Source organism: Bos indicus, chromosome 27 (genome assembly GCF_029378745.1).
Source record: "Bos indicus isolate NIAB-ARS_2022 breed Sahiwal x Tharparkar chromosome 27, NIAB-ARS_B.indTharparkar_mat_pri_1.0, whole genome shotgun sequence".
NCBI classification, from domain to species: domain Eukaryota; kingdom Metazoa; phylum Chordata; class Mammalia; order Artiodactyla; family Bovidae; genus Bos; species Bos indicus.
The window spans coordinates 39,005,362-39,020,635 of NC_091786.1; positions in this window are offsets into that span (position 1 = coordinate 39,005,362).

Genomic DNA, 15,274 nt, shown 5'->3' on the forward strand with positions numbered 1-15,274 from the left:
AGAGAAACTGAGCCTGGTTTGGAGACACTGGTACTAATGTTGGTCAAGGGGCCTTCTTCATCCCAGAAAATCACTAGTTTCATAAGGAAAAGGCAAATGGGATGAGATGTAGAAGTATCAAAATCTTTCTGTTAAAGTTAGTGAATCTCAGGGTCTTTCCTGGTGGCTCAGACAGTAAAGAATCTGCCTGCAATGCAGGCGACCTGGGTTCGATCCGTGGGCTGGGACGATCCCCTGGAGGAGGGCGTGGCAACCCTCTCCAGTATTCTTGCCTGGAGAATTCCATGGACAGAGGAGCTTGGCAGGCCATTGTCCATGGGGTTGCAAAGAATCGGACATGACTGAGCGACTAACGCTTTCACTTTTTTCTTTCAATGAATCTCAGGAGTTCTCTGGTGACCTAGTGGTTACGACTTCAGGCTTTCACTGGTGTGGCCAGGGTTCAGTCCCTGGTGGGGGGACTGAGATCTTGCAAATCACATAGTGCAGAAAAAAAAAAAAGAAGAAGTTAATGAAATCTCTTAAGCATATGTGAGATGACAGTGGGCACAGATACACCGGGCCTGGGTGTAGAAAGTTGGGGTGCAGTTTTGTCTGCTAGACATAGAGAATGAGTTTCTTGTTTCCCAGTCTCTCCATCTCTCAAGCTCACTCTCCCACCTCAAAATGAGTGTGTGGGATTCAAACTTCCTACCTGATTTCCTTTCTTAGGACATATACAGTCTCATCTGAGGGGACCGCCATTGCACCCAGGCATGGAATTCAGAGGGAGGCGTATTGCCACGTGTAGCTAGCTGTTCCCTGTCGTGTTTCCAGACACTCTCGAGTGCTGTGGACGACTGGCAGTGCCAGCACAGGGCTCAGGATGCAGTGGCTGGATGGTTAGTTGCGGATCTCTGGAGCCTGTACATGTTACCTTATATAGTAAAAGAGTCTTTACAGACGGGATCGAGTTACGGGTCTTGCAATGGGGAGGTCATACTGGAATATTGGCCCTGAATACAATTGGGTGTGTCCTTCTAAAAGGAAGGAAGAGGCATATTTAATTAGAAGGGGGCAAATTGACCACGCATGCAACACGGCTCTGAAGGGACCACGAGCTGCAGAAAGCAAGGACTGGAATCTGTAAGAAATCAGAAAAGGCAAGGAAGCCATTCTTCCCGAGACTCTGGAGTGAGTGTGGGCCTGTGAAACTGATACCAGACCGCCAGCCTCCATACTGTAAGGGCAAAGGCGTGTGTCATTTGAAGGTACCAAGCTCGCAGTAATTTGTTACAACGATCAAAGGAAGTGAGCACACGAGTATCCTGGTTTTCAGGAATCTTGCCCAAGATAGAAAGATTTTCCAAAGGATAGCATTATAGATTCATAAAGAATAACTGTGGGGCTTCTGCGATGGCTCGGTGGTAAAGAATCCACCTGCCGAGGCAGGAGACGCAGTTCAGTCCTTGGGTTGTCGGATGATCCTCTGGAATAGGAAATGGCACCTTGCTCCAGTCTTCCTGCCCAGAGAAGCCCATGGACAGAGAAGCCTGGTGGGCTACTGTCCACAGGGTCACAAAGCGTCAGACACGACTGAGCACACGTGTGCACATGATACCATGGCTGGGCCCCAAAGGGGCCTGGGGCTGCACGTTTGTGCTGATGCGTGAGCACCTTGGTCAGAGGCTTGGTCAGGTCTGAAGGTTTTGAAGCTGCACTGCTAAGCTGGTTTTGCTCGCTTCTGTGTGTGCATGTGGAAGCCTGCTCTGGCCATGGCTGCCTCCTCCCTGGTCAGATTCCATTCTGTCTAAGCGTGCATGGAGGTGGTGTTGGCCACGTAGACTCTGCCTTAGCCTGGAGCAGCACCGGCATAAGAGGGTCTGGAGCAGAAGCCCGGTGCTGGGGTGGGCCTGGCCAGCTGGCCGGAGCACCAGGCCATTTGCTGTCAGCTGCCTTCACGCTGTGACTTGCAGCAGGCGGGTCTCAGGTGCTTACAGCCCTCCAGTAACCCCCCCTGGTTTTCACACCGCGTTGATGGGCTTGTTTACTGGATGTCTGGCTCCAAGGCTGGGTTGCCTAATATGTGGTTCAGATCCCTTAATCCTCAGGGAGACTCCCTGAGCCCGAGATACCCTTGCTTGTCTGGGTCACACACTAGGTGTGTGAGTCCCAACCAGATCGCTTCTCCTCTCTTCCTACCAGACTCTGTGTGGATTTTTCTTTAGAGCTGTGATTTTAGAAGTCATTTTATGAGTCTTCAGGCCAGTTTCCGTGGGAGTCATCGTACATGTCGTCGTTTTGATGAGGGCAGGTGAGCTTCACGTCCTCCTGCTCTGCCATCTTGCTCCCACGTCCAGACCAAAGATGAAAGTCATGAACTAAGTACAATTAATTCAACATGAGATTAAAAAACAAGAGTGCCCCCTTTCTCTTCAGTTTCTCCATATAGTGAGTGCATTGCTTCTTTTTTTTTTTTTGTCAAAATTAAGTCAAAAGCAACATTTCCCCTCATTATTTCTTTTCCTCTTTAAGTATGGCCCTATGGCATAGTTGGTAGCTGAAAACATTCAGCATTTGTCGACCTTATATTTACATTGGATAAAAACAAATCTAAAATATTGTCTATAAAATATTATCTGAATTGAAACTTGTGCTTGAGATTCTTGGAGCACGCATGATGTCTCCTAATGTCTAAGAATCTCTTAACGATAATTCTCTTCACTGTTGTCTATGCTAAGACTCCCTACATTTGGGTAATGAAAAAGAATGTCAGTCTGGGATAATGGAGTTTCTAATGTCATGGCAAAAGCATGAAAAACAGACCTTTGTACCTAGCAGATTTTTACTTTTTAAATCTGGAGATCAAAGTACACTAAATGAGCTTGACTCTGACAGCCTTTACTTTCATTTTGTTGTATATTAAGTTTTTGTTTTTTCTATTAAGTGCCCAACCTATCATTCTGGATCCTTAGCAGACAAGGCCTGTTAGGAAATGGTCTGGAATCTGGAATGTGTGCCAGTGTTTTCCTCTTCCCTGCTCCTCCCACATCCTGCCTTTGAGACTGTTTCCTTCTGATACACGGTGACTTAGTCAAAGTTCTCCAGTTTAGATGAGACAAAGCAGTCATTTAGATCTCTACTACTTAATGTCTGCTCAGCACAGTGTCACAAAGAAGAATTGATAGAGTCCCACTGTTTGCAAAATTCAGGTAAATCTTATGGATCTAGAATTTAGTTAAAAAAAAAAAAAAGAACACATTTTCCTAAGTCCGTCAAGATTCTAAAATTTCAGAGTTTTTATTTTTTCACGAATCTTTCCAATACTAGGAACTCCAGTGTTCCTAGTGACCCTCGCCTTGTATGCACAAAGGGAATGTCTTGACTACACCCTGGAGTCTTTCACTCCGAGTTTTCATTGTGAGGTGACGAGCAGGTCTAATCACTGCTTCTAAGTGGACGTGGCCTACTTGGCTTGGCCAGATTGCAAAAGGAAAGATGCATTAAACAACCACCTGACTGGGAATTTGTAGTAATTTTTAAAAATTAAAATATAGCTGATTTGCAATATTATATTACTTTTAGGTATACAACATAGTGATTTTTACAGATTATACTTCATTAAAAGTTATTACACGATAATGGCTACAATTCCCTGTGCTATATATTGTATCTTTATTGCTTATCTATTTTATACACAGCAGTTTGTGTCTCTTAATTCCATACCCCTAATCTCCCCCTGTTTCCCTCTCCTTCTGATAACCACTGGTTTGTTTTCTGCATCTGTGAGTCCACTGCTGTTTTGCTACCTACATTCCTTTGTTTTATTTTTAGATTCCACAGATAAGTGAGGTGGATAGTAAAATATCATCTGAATTGATATTTTGAATATGTGAAGACGGCATGATGACAGTCAGTAATCTTGGAGAGCAGTCCCATGGCCCTCAGAAAGGCTGTGAGAGTCACTGTTCTCACCCTTCATGGGTTGGAGGAAGCTGGCAGGGCTGAGAGTCCCAAGCTGCAGGGCGTCGTGTGGGTATGAAAGACAAGGCTTGCTATTGTTGCAGGAAGGGGGACCCTTTACAGGGCCCGGAAGTGGGCTTTTGTCTAACACTTGAAAATGAATTGTCCGAGGAGACACATGTGCTGAGAAAGCAAGTGATTTTAGTGGGAAAGGGCACCTGGGTGGAGAGCAGCAGAGTAAGGGAACCCAGGAGGACTGCTCTGCCATGGGGCTTGCAGCCTCAGGTTTTATGGTGATGGGATTAATTTCCGGGTTGTCTTTAGCCAATCATTCTGACTCAGAGTCCTTCCTGGTGGGGCAAGCCTTGATCAGCCAAGATGGACGCCAGAGAGAAGGATTCTGGGAGGTGGTCGGACGTGTGGTGTCTCCTTTCGACCTTTCGTGAACTCTTCTGGTTGGTGGTGGCTTATTAGTTCCATGTTCATTACCAGGACCTCCTGTCTTAAAACCACGCATGCAAATGGTTACTATGGTGCCTGGCCAGGGTGGGCGGTTTCAGTCAGAGTGCTTCCTCTAACGCTATGGTTTCCACAGTGACCAGAGGGTGTAACTGTGGATAGCTCTTCTTCTGAGGTACAAATATCTGTTCTTTGTACAACCACAAGCAAGGTAATTTGCCTGGGTGTTCAAAACAGGTTTCTACAGTTGCTCTCCAGGGCCCCAGACGCCTCGTTTATAGATTCTAGGGTTAATCCAGGGAAACCTAGTGGTCTTGTTTGCCTGTTTTATTGATGTGGTTATGTTGATTATGTACCTGTTATGTTTTCCTGTGATTCCTTCTTTCCTCCCTTCTCTCCTCCTCACTTTGTTCTCTCCTCCCTTTTCTCATTCTAGGAATCAGAGAAGGATCTTTCAAAGGAGGGAATAAATAAGAGGATGTAATCATTAAAGTAGAAAGATTCTTGAGAGCGGGGGATTAGGTAACCACTTTTCAATTTCATTTATCTCAGTGGTGAAATCACGGTGGAACTGTCAGAAGGTGAAATGAGCAGGCACTATACATTTCCTTGGTTGAATACATTTAGATGTCTTATCAAGAAGCCATGACTGAATATATATACGGAGGAGACATTGAGGAGAAGCAGTTAATTTTTAAATATTTTGAGAACAAAGGGAGCCTGACTTTGTCCCTCTTTGACACATGACTATTTGTTGTTTGAGCTTGGGAGATGAGCTTCACAGATAGTACTCATTTCATAGGAATATTGTGAGGATGACATGCATGTGATGGTTAATTCTATGTGTAAAATTGAGTTGGCCATTGGGTGCCCAAATATTTGCTTAGACTTTATTCTGAATATTTCTGTAAAGATGTATTAGATGAGACTAACATTTAAATTGGTGGTTTTTGCATAAAACAGATAGATCTCCATAAATGTGGGTGGGCTTCATTTAGTCAGTTGAAGGCTGAATAGAAAAAGAATTCCTTCTTGCTCTCCTCCCCTGAGCAAAAAGGAATTCTCCACCACCAGCCTGCCTTCAGACTTCATCTGCAGCTTTAGCTCTTTAGTCCTACAGGCTCAGTCTAGCACACTGGCTCTGCTGGGTCTCCAGCCTGACAGTCCATCCTGTAGATTTTGAACTTGTCAGGCTCCATAATCACAGAAGTTAATTCCTTATAATTCTGTTCTCTCTTTTCTCTCTCTCCACACACACACACACATACACACACACAGCCTATTCATTCTGTTTCACTGAAGAACTCTAATACAATGAGGTAATATTATTATCTAGATTTCACAGCTATGGAAACCGAGGCTCAGAGAGGACAGACAGCTTGTGGCAGAGACAGGATTCAAGTCCAGATGTGTCTGACTTCAGAACTGGGCACTTATCCACTTTTCTGCCTCGTGGGAAAGGGAACCATCAGAGACATGGTAGCTCCAGAATTACATAGCCAGTGAATCCAGGTTTTGAGTTCTGGCTTCCAGTCCCGGCTTAAACTCCATCACGCAGCCTCTAGCATGTCTTGCTGCCGTATTCCTTTTCCTCCTTCCTTTCGGTTTGGGGAGAACGGAGTGCCAGTTCAGTAAGGAAGTCCCAGGCGTAGGGCAGCAGAGACAGTCCAGCCCCAGCCTTATTGATAAGGCTCATGTTTGTGATTGACTGCATCACCTGGGTCCTCTGTCACCAGTACAAACAAACACAGCGGAAGTTCCTCTCAGGCATTTCCGAGCGATTTGCGGCCTCTGTGAGGTTATCAGTCAAACAGTATATTTGGTTTACAAATCAAGACATCTGTGAAAGCCGATTTGTAAGTCCAATAAGTGCAATTCTGAGTCACAAAGCCCTTCGAGAGAATTGGAGCTTTGAATTATTTTTAAATGCTTCATCTCCAGCCCCCAGAGGAAAAGCCCTTTCCTCCCCCTCAAGGGTAAGATTCATATTCCTGTGATTCATATTCATCTTTCAAGATACAAGGTTTTTTCACAGTTCTTTCCTTTTTGAAAGTGGGCGTCGTTTTATCTCAGATTTAAACAATAACTGCATATCTCCAGTGCTTGACTGTTTCTGGAAATCTATTTAATTTCACAAAACAAGTTACCAAAGCATACAGTCTTGCACAATTTCCATTTTAATAATATTAAGTCTACCTGAAATTTAAATTTAGATGAATATAGTCCAATGCCTGGAACATTCTGTCTTTTGAATGCTGCTCCTTTGTGGGTGGAATACCTATTGGACTAAAATGCTTTTTTTTATTTAGGCTTATTTGGGGGAAATATAAAAGGGGAAAATATAAAACTTGAAAATCATTCCCACCCCTATTGCTTTGCGTTTGTTAGAGAAATAGATGAGGACAATCAAAAAATGACTGAAACCACAAGAAATTCATTTTGGATAAAGAGTTATGTGTTCTGCTAGATCTTAAGAAGGAGCTAAGAGCCAACAAATTACCTGAGGGTTCTACAGCTTTTCTTTCCTGCCTCAATTGCTTTGCCTAAAATTCTTTCCAAAATCAACTGTTCTTTTCAACTGTGTCTTAACCTAGATCCCTTGTGTTCAGCCCTTCACGTCTCTCTTACTCCTTTAAAGAAAAAGGATGCATTACTTGTCTGTAAGTGCATTTCTTTCCTGTTAGTGAGCAAGTAACTTCTCAGAGAAGATATTTTAGGGATTTTGAAAAAGCATTTGCTTTTTACACTGATGGGATCTCATGGATAACAGATGGATGATGGCATTTGCAAGCAGTTCAAAGTTTTGCTCTACAGCTTACTAATCAGGTACGGACTCAGTTCACCAGTTCCAACTCTACACCCAGTTGCACGTGTGCTGGTTTCCTCCACACCATCCAGCAAGCCTCTGACACCAGCTGGGTACCCTACAGTTCAACACAATTCTGACATGGCCTAACTGGAAATAGCGTCAGACTTGGTAGGTGAAGGCTGCCCTCCATTTCAAATGCCAATTGCAAGTCCAGGTTGTCACTCATGCTTCTGACCACTGACTGTAAATCAGAAGATCCCATGACCCCCTCTTTGGGTTTGGTTAATTTATTGGAGTGGTTCACAGAACTCAGGATTTTTACTGAGTAGAAATTTACTCACTAAATTGCAGATTTATTACAAAGGATCGAAATGTCCAAATCAGCAGCCTGATGAAGAGTTACACGGGATGAGGTCCGGAAGAGAAGAACTTTTCTCCTCATGGAGCATGGGTCTAGCATGGCGGCATGGGGACACATTCTGGCCCACCAGCCTGGAAGCTCTCCAAATCCAGGCTTTTGGGGGTTTTATATGGAGGCTTCATTACACAATTGACTAAGTCACTGGCCATTGGCAACTGAGTCAACTTCCAGCCCTGCTGTCCTCCATGGAGGTCAGGGGAGTGGACTAAACGTTCCCACCCTCTAATCATGTGGTTGGTTCCCCTGGCAACCAGCCCCCTTCCTCCTAGTTTTCCAAAATTCATGCAATTTGCATAAACCCAAAGGTCATTGAAAGGAGTTTATTGTGAATATTGGGACAGCTTTATTGTTCTCATCACTTAGGAAATTCCAGACATTTTAGGACGTCTGTGTCAGAAGCTACAACAAAGACCTAATATACATATCTTACTATTAATCACAGTACCACAGCAGGTAATTTTAAAATTAAGGTAATGAGTCCTCTGAACCTCAGCCTCCTCAGCTGTACAGTAGGTGTAATGATACTCCCAGGATAATTTTGAGGAACAGATGGACTTACAAAGTGCTTAGTACAGTGGGTCTTGAACAGAGGTAGTTGATACCCCACAAAACACATTCAGACACATCATCTCGTTTTACCTTTACAATATTTCTGTAGATAAATGCCTCTTCTCCCATCATTCTTTTTACCGAGATAGGGAACTGAGGCAGAGAGGGTTTAAATGCATTGCTCAAGGCCACAGTAACTAATGACGTCCCAGCTTCTTCCTGGTTTATTTCTATGATTTCCTTCTGAGTCCTTTGAATTAGGAAAAGAGCCTGGTCCACTGAAAAAAAACCCATCAGTGCGTCTTTATCCGGAAAGGTCTCTTGCAGGAGGGGGGACCCCTTCCAAGGTCCGAGAGTGGGCTCTGTGTGACACTCTGAATTGCATTGTCTGTGGAAACACACATTCTGACAAAGCAAGACTCTTTACTGGGAAAGGGTGCCTGAGCAGAGAACAGTCAGGTAAGGGAACCCAGGAGGACCGCCCTGCCTTGTGGCTCATCGTCTTGGGTTTTATGGAGATGGGATTGGTTTCCAGGTTTTCTTTTGCCAATCGCTCTGACTCAGGGTCCTTCCTGGTGGCGCACACATGGCTCCGCCAAGATTGATGCTAGCAAGATTGGTGTCTCTTTTTGACCTTCCCGAACTCTTCTGGTTGGTGGTGGCTTATTAGTTCCATGCTCCTTACTAGGACCTCCTGTCATAAAATAACTCACGCAGTGGTTGATATGGTGTCTGGACAGTGGACAGTTTCATTCACTGTGCTTCCCCTAACAGGTCCAATAGACTCAGGTTTGTGAAAGTGAAACTAGCTCTAAATGTCTGCTGTGCTTATTTTGTAACTTTTCAAGATTCCACATTTAACCAATTAACTTCTGCTTCTCAGTTTCTTCCCTTAGTTTCTATGATTATGTGTGCTGTTCTGTTCACCTTTCCCCCTGGATAACTTTCCTAAGTAAAAGTTTCTTAGTTATTGACCTTCATCTTATCTTCCCAACTCATTCCCTCTGTGAGAAGAAAATTGTTTCTTTCATGCACAAATAGGTACAAAATATTTGTGGATTAAAGCAATGAATGGATTGATCATTAAAAAAAAATTACAGCTAGTTCAAGAGAAGACTTGCAGAGGAAAATTGAGATGGAGAATGTGATGGTGTAAGAGTGAGACATGAATGCCAACATAAATATGATCTAGTTCTTGCTACTAATCAATTTACAGTTCAGTAGGCAGAAAAGTCATAAATATTTAACATCTTGAATATCTTTTGCATCTTTACTCCTTTAATAAATACTCCTATATTAGACAGGGCTTCCCTGGTGGCTCAGAGGTTAAAGTGTCTGCCTGGAATGTGGGAGACCCGGGTTCGATTCCTGGGTCAGGAAGATCCCCTGGAGAAGGAACTGGCAACCCATTCCAGTACTCTTGCCTGGAGAATCCCATGGAGGGAGGAGCCTGGTAGGCTACAGTCCATGGGGTCACAGAGTCGGACACGACTGAGCGACTTCACTTCACTTCACTTCCTATATTAGAGAAATCAAAAGAGATAGTTGTTATCCTTAAGGGGTTTATTTCTTAGTTGGGGCAGCCTCTTAAAACAACAGTGAGTGTATTGAAAGTACTTGCAGCTTTCAAGAAACTGGGTTTTCTGTTGTTGTTCATTCATTAATGAACTTTCACATGACAGATGTAGTGTTGGGTGCTCAGAGTGCTGGGTGGCTGTTGGAGTCATAATCATCTTTCCCTGTGGTGGTGGGCTCCCACTCAACATGGGTCATCTGGTGGGAATAACAGATATGATATGGCAGAGGATAATTTTTTCTTTTTTTTCTTTCTTTTTTTTTTTTTTAAGGAAAGAAGCTTCAAGCTGCTTTAGATGTAAGAATGAAGAGAAAAATCTGCTTAAATGGGTCTTTGTTCTAGGAAGAATCATTTGCATTGCCCTTCTTAGAAATGCAAATGTCAGGCAAGTAGGCCTTGGGAAAAGATGTAATGGTTATGTAATTGTCTTGATAAATACTGTTTCAAATAAAATCTCTTAGTAGGCACAGGAAGTCTGAGAGTTCAGCTGGTCAATTCACCTAATACCTGAGGCTCTCTGAGATGGTGGGACATGGAGAAGGCAATGGCACCCCACTCCAGTACTCTTGCCCGGAAAATCCCATGGATGAAGGAGCCTGGTAGGCTGCAGTCCATGGGGTTGCTAACAGTCGGACACGACTGAGCAACTTCCCTTTCACATTTCATGTTCATGCATTGGAGAAGGAAATGGCAACCCACTCCAGTGTTCTTGCCTGGAGAATCCCAGGGACGGGGGAGCCTGGTGGGCTGCCATCTATGGGGTCGCACAGAGTCGGACACGACTGAAGTGACTTAGCAGCAGCAGCAGCAGAACCCAAACCCAGCTATTTGAAGTCAGTGAAAGCCAGCTTCTTAGGTGGCATGGCCTTAGCCAAGACATTGAAGGTAGAAAAGGATGCTGAAGACCCTAAACAAAAGAAATGGGAGTCTGGGGTGGTGATTGAGATGCACACCAAAGGCCTGGGTTCCTGGAGGAGGAAAGATTTGGCTGACATTGAAAGCACCTGTGAACCTCCCTTCTAATAGTGATAGTGCTTTGTGGAAAGTGGCTGATCAAGGAATGTCAACTGAAGTGATCCAGTGTTCGTATCGTGAACTCATTGTTGCAAAATTCAGACTTAAAGAAGGTACAGAAACCCACAAGCTCATTCAAGTATAAGCTAAATCAAATCCCTTATGATAATACAGTGGAACTGACAAATAGATTCAAGTTATTAGATCTGATAGAGTGCCTGAAGAACTATGGTTTGTAACATTGTACAGGAGGAAGTGACCAAAACCATCCCCAAAATAAAGAAATGCAAGAAGGCAAAGGGGTTGTCTGAGGAGGCCTCACAATAGTTGAGGAAAGAAGAGAAGTGAAAGGCAAGGGAGAAAGGGAAAGATATACCCAACTGAAGGGAGAGTTCCAGAGAATAGCAAGGAGAGATAAGAAGCCCTTAAATGAACAATGCAAAGAAAGAGAGGAAAATGTTAGAATAGGAAAGACTAGAGATCTCTGCAAGAAAATTGGAGATGTCAAAGGAACATTTCATGTAAGGATGGGCACCATAAAGGACAGAAATGGAAAGTACCTAACAGAAGCAGAGGAGATTAAGAAGAGGTGGTAAAAATGCACAGAAGAACTATACAAGAAAGGCCTTAATGACCCAGATAACCATGACAGTGTGGTCACTTACTTTAGAGCCTGACATCCTGGAATGTGAAGTCAAGTGGGCCTTAGGAAACATCACTATGAAAAAAGCTAGTGGAGGTGATGGAATTCCAACTAAGCTATTTCAAATCCCGAAGGATGCTCCTATAAGTGCTACACTCAATATGCCAGCAAATTTGGAAAACTCAGCAGTGGCCACAGGACTAGAAAAGGTCAGTTTTCATTCTAATCCCAAAGAAGGGCAATGCCAAAGAATGTTCATACTTTGGTACGATCCCACTGATGAATACAATCTGCACATGCTAATAAGGTTATGCTCAAAATTCTTCAAGATAAGCTTCAGCAATATGTGAATTGAGAATTTCCAGGTGTACAAGTTGGATTTAGAATAAGCAGAGGAACCACGGATCAAATTGCCAACATTTATTGGATCATAGAGAAAGCAAGGGAATTCCAGAAAAACATCTACATCATTGCCTACAAAAGCATTCAACTCTGTGGATCACAACAAACTGTGGGAAATTCTTCAAGTGATGAGAATACCAGACCACTTATCCTGTCTCTTGAGAAATCTGTATGCAGGTCAAGAAGCAACAGTTTGAAACAGATATGGAACAACAGGCTGGTTCAAAATTGGGAAAGGAGTACAACAAGGCTTTATATTGTCACCATGCTTATTTAACTTGTATTCAGAGTACCTTATGCAAAATGCAGGGCTGGATGGATCACAAGCTGGTATCAAGATTGCTAGGAGAAATATCAACAACCTGAGCTATGCAGATGATACCACTCTAATGGTAGAAAGTGAAGAGGACCTAAAGAGATTCTTGATGAAGGTGAAAGAAGAGAGTGAAAAAGCTGCCTTAAAACTCAGCATTCAAAAAGCTAAGATCATGGTATCTGGTCCCATCACTTCATGGCAAATGGAAGAAGAAAACATGGAAGCAGTGGCAGATTTTATTTTCTTGGGCTCCCAAATCACTGCAGATGGTGACTGCAGCCATGAAATTAAAAGACTCTTGTTCTTTGGAAGGAAAGTTATGACCAACCTAGCCAGACTATTGAAAAAGCAGAGACATCATGCCAACAAAGGTCCGTATAACCAAAGCTATGGTTTTTCCAGTAGTCATGTACGGATGTGAGAGTTGGACCATAAAGAAGGCTGAGTGCCAAAGAATTGATGCTTTTCAACTGTGGTGTTGGAGAAGATTCTTGAGAGTCCCTTGGACTGCAAGGAGATTCAACTAGTCCATCCTAAAGGAAATCAGTCCTGGGTGTTCATTGGAAGGACTGATGCTGAAGCTGAAGCTCCAATCCTTTGGTCTCCTGATGTGAAGAGCTGACTCATTGGAAAAGACCTGATGCTGGGAAAGATCGAGGGCAGGAGAGTGGGTTTTGACAGAGGATGTGTTGGTTGGATGGCATCACCAACTCAATGGACATGAGTTTGAGGAAGCTCTGGGAGACAATGAAGGACAGGGAGGCCTGGTGTGCTGCAGTCCATGAGCTCTCAGTGAGTTGGATATGATTTAGCAACTAAACAAGAATTTGTCCTGTTGTCCTAGACAGAAACTGAAGCTATTTATGCACTTATTCAACAAGTATTTACTCAACACCTACTTAACAAGTGAATATGGCAGAGTCCCAGCCAGCTGTGAACCTAGTCTGAACTTCCATCGGGAGGGAAACTCTGCACTTGAGCCTAGGTGTCTGGTATACCTTGGGAGGCCTCTGGACAAAACTACGCTCACCCTGAAGGAAAATCCTTAAAGATTTGTTAGCTCCCATGGGGCTGTAGTCTCCTTATAAGAAAATAAGTTTGTTTCTTTGGTCAATTTTAACCATTATGAAAATCACGGCAGAGGCATGTGGTGAACCCAAAAGACCAGAGAATAAAGGCAAGAAGCATGGAAATAACGCCCATGAGATGGGACTGAGGCCTCCCCAAGGAACTGGCCACAGGGGCCCCGCAGGATTGCAGACCTACGATGGACCGAGGTGTTCTGTGTGCTCTTGCTCGTCCCGTAGTGAATGGACCTGGACACAGTGATAATTTTTCACTCGTTTCACTGTTGCCTGTGGAGTATGTTGGGAAAGGTAATTTGTTATGATGGTTTACAAGGACTCTCATCAAGAAGAACAGTACTCAAAGAACTGTACTCACAAAACTGCACCTGAGAAGCCTCATCTGCATCTGCCCTGATGACTCGATCATGGTCTTCAAGGCTGAGCCTGACGCCAGAATGGGAGGAGACGCGAATGTAAATTTTTGCCACCAGAGGGTTGACTGTCAGATTATATTTTCCAAAGATGCCTGTGAGAATATCTTTGAAACGTTCCATTTCCGCATCAAGAAGTGAAGTCTCAGGGCTTCCCTGGTGATTCAGTGGTAAAGAATCTGCCTGCCAATGTAGGAGACACAAGTTCAATCCCTGGTCTGGGAAAGATTGCACAAGCCGTGCTCCAACTAAGCTTGTGTGCCACGGCTGTTGAGTCTGTACTCTAGAGCCCAGGAACCATAACTTCTGAAGCCCTCAGGACTAGAGCCCGTGCTCCATGAAGAGAAGCCACTGCAATGGGAAGTCCGTGTACCGAAACTAGAGTAGCAACCCCCTTGTCCACAGCTAGAGAAAAGCCTGAGTTACAACGAAGACCCAGCACAGTCAAAAATAAATGAATGCATGAGAAAACTGAAAAAAAAAAAAAAAAAAAAAAAAGGTCCATGTCAAAAAGATCTTCAAGAAAAAAATAAAAGTGAAGTCTAGTTCTTGCCCCTTGAATCCAGAAGGCCTCGTGTCTTCAGTTTAGTTCAGTTCAGTCGCTCAGTCATGTCCGACTCTTTGCGACCCCATGAATCGCAGCACGCCAGGCCTCCCTGTCCATCACCAACTCCCAGAGTTCACTCACACTCACATCCATCGAGTTAGTGATGCCATCCAGCCATCTCATCCTCTGTTGTCCCTTTCTCCTCCTGCCCCCAATCCCTCCCAGCCTCAGAGTCTTTTCCAGTGAGTCAACTCTTCTCATGAGGTGGCCAAAGTACTGGAGTTTTAGCTTTAGCATCATTCCTTCCAAAGAAATCCCACGGCTGATCTCCTTCAGAATGGAATGGTTGGATCTCCTTGCAGTCCAAGGGACTCTCAAGAGTCTTCTCCAACACCACAGTTCAAAAGCATCAATTCTTCTGCGCTCAGCTTTCTTCACAGTCCAACTCTCACATCCATACATAACCACTGGAAAAACCATAGCCTTGACTAGATGGACCTTTGTTGACAAAGTAATGTCTCTGCTTTTGAATATGCTATCTATGTTGGTCATAACTTTTATTCCAAAGAGTAAGTGTCTTTTAATTTCATGGCTGTAGTCATCATCTGCAGTGATTTTGGAGCCCCCGGAAATAAAGTCTGACACTGTTTCCCCACCTATTTCCCATGAAGTGGTGGGACCAGATGCCATGATCTTCGTTTTCTGAATGTTGAGTTTTAAGCCAACTTTTTCACTCTCCTCTTTCACTTTCATCAAGAGGCTTTTTAGTTCCTCTTCACTTTCTGCCATAAGGGTGGTGTCATCTGCATATCTGAGGTTATTGATATTTCTCCTGCCAATCTTGATTCCAGCTTGTGTTTCTTCCAGCCCAGTGTTTCTCATGATGTACTCTGCATATAAGTTAAATAAGCAGGGTGACAGTATACAGCCTTGACGTACTCCTTTTCCTATTTGGAACCAGTCTGTTGTTCCATGTCCAGTTCTAACTGTTGCTTCCTGACCTGCATACAGATTTCTCAAGATGCAGGTCAGGTGGTCTGGTATCCCCATCTCTTGAAGAATTTTCCACAGTTTATTGTGATCCACACAGTCAAAGGC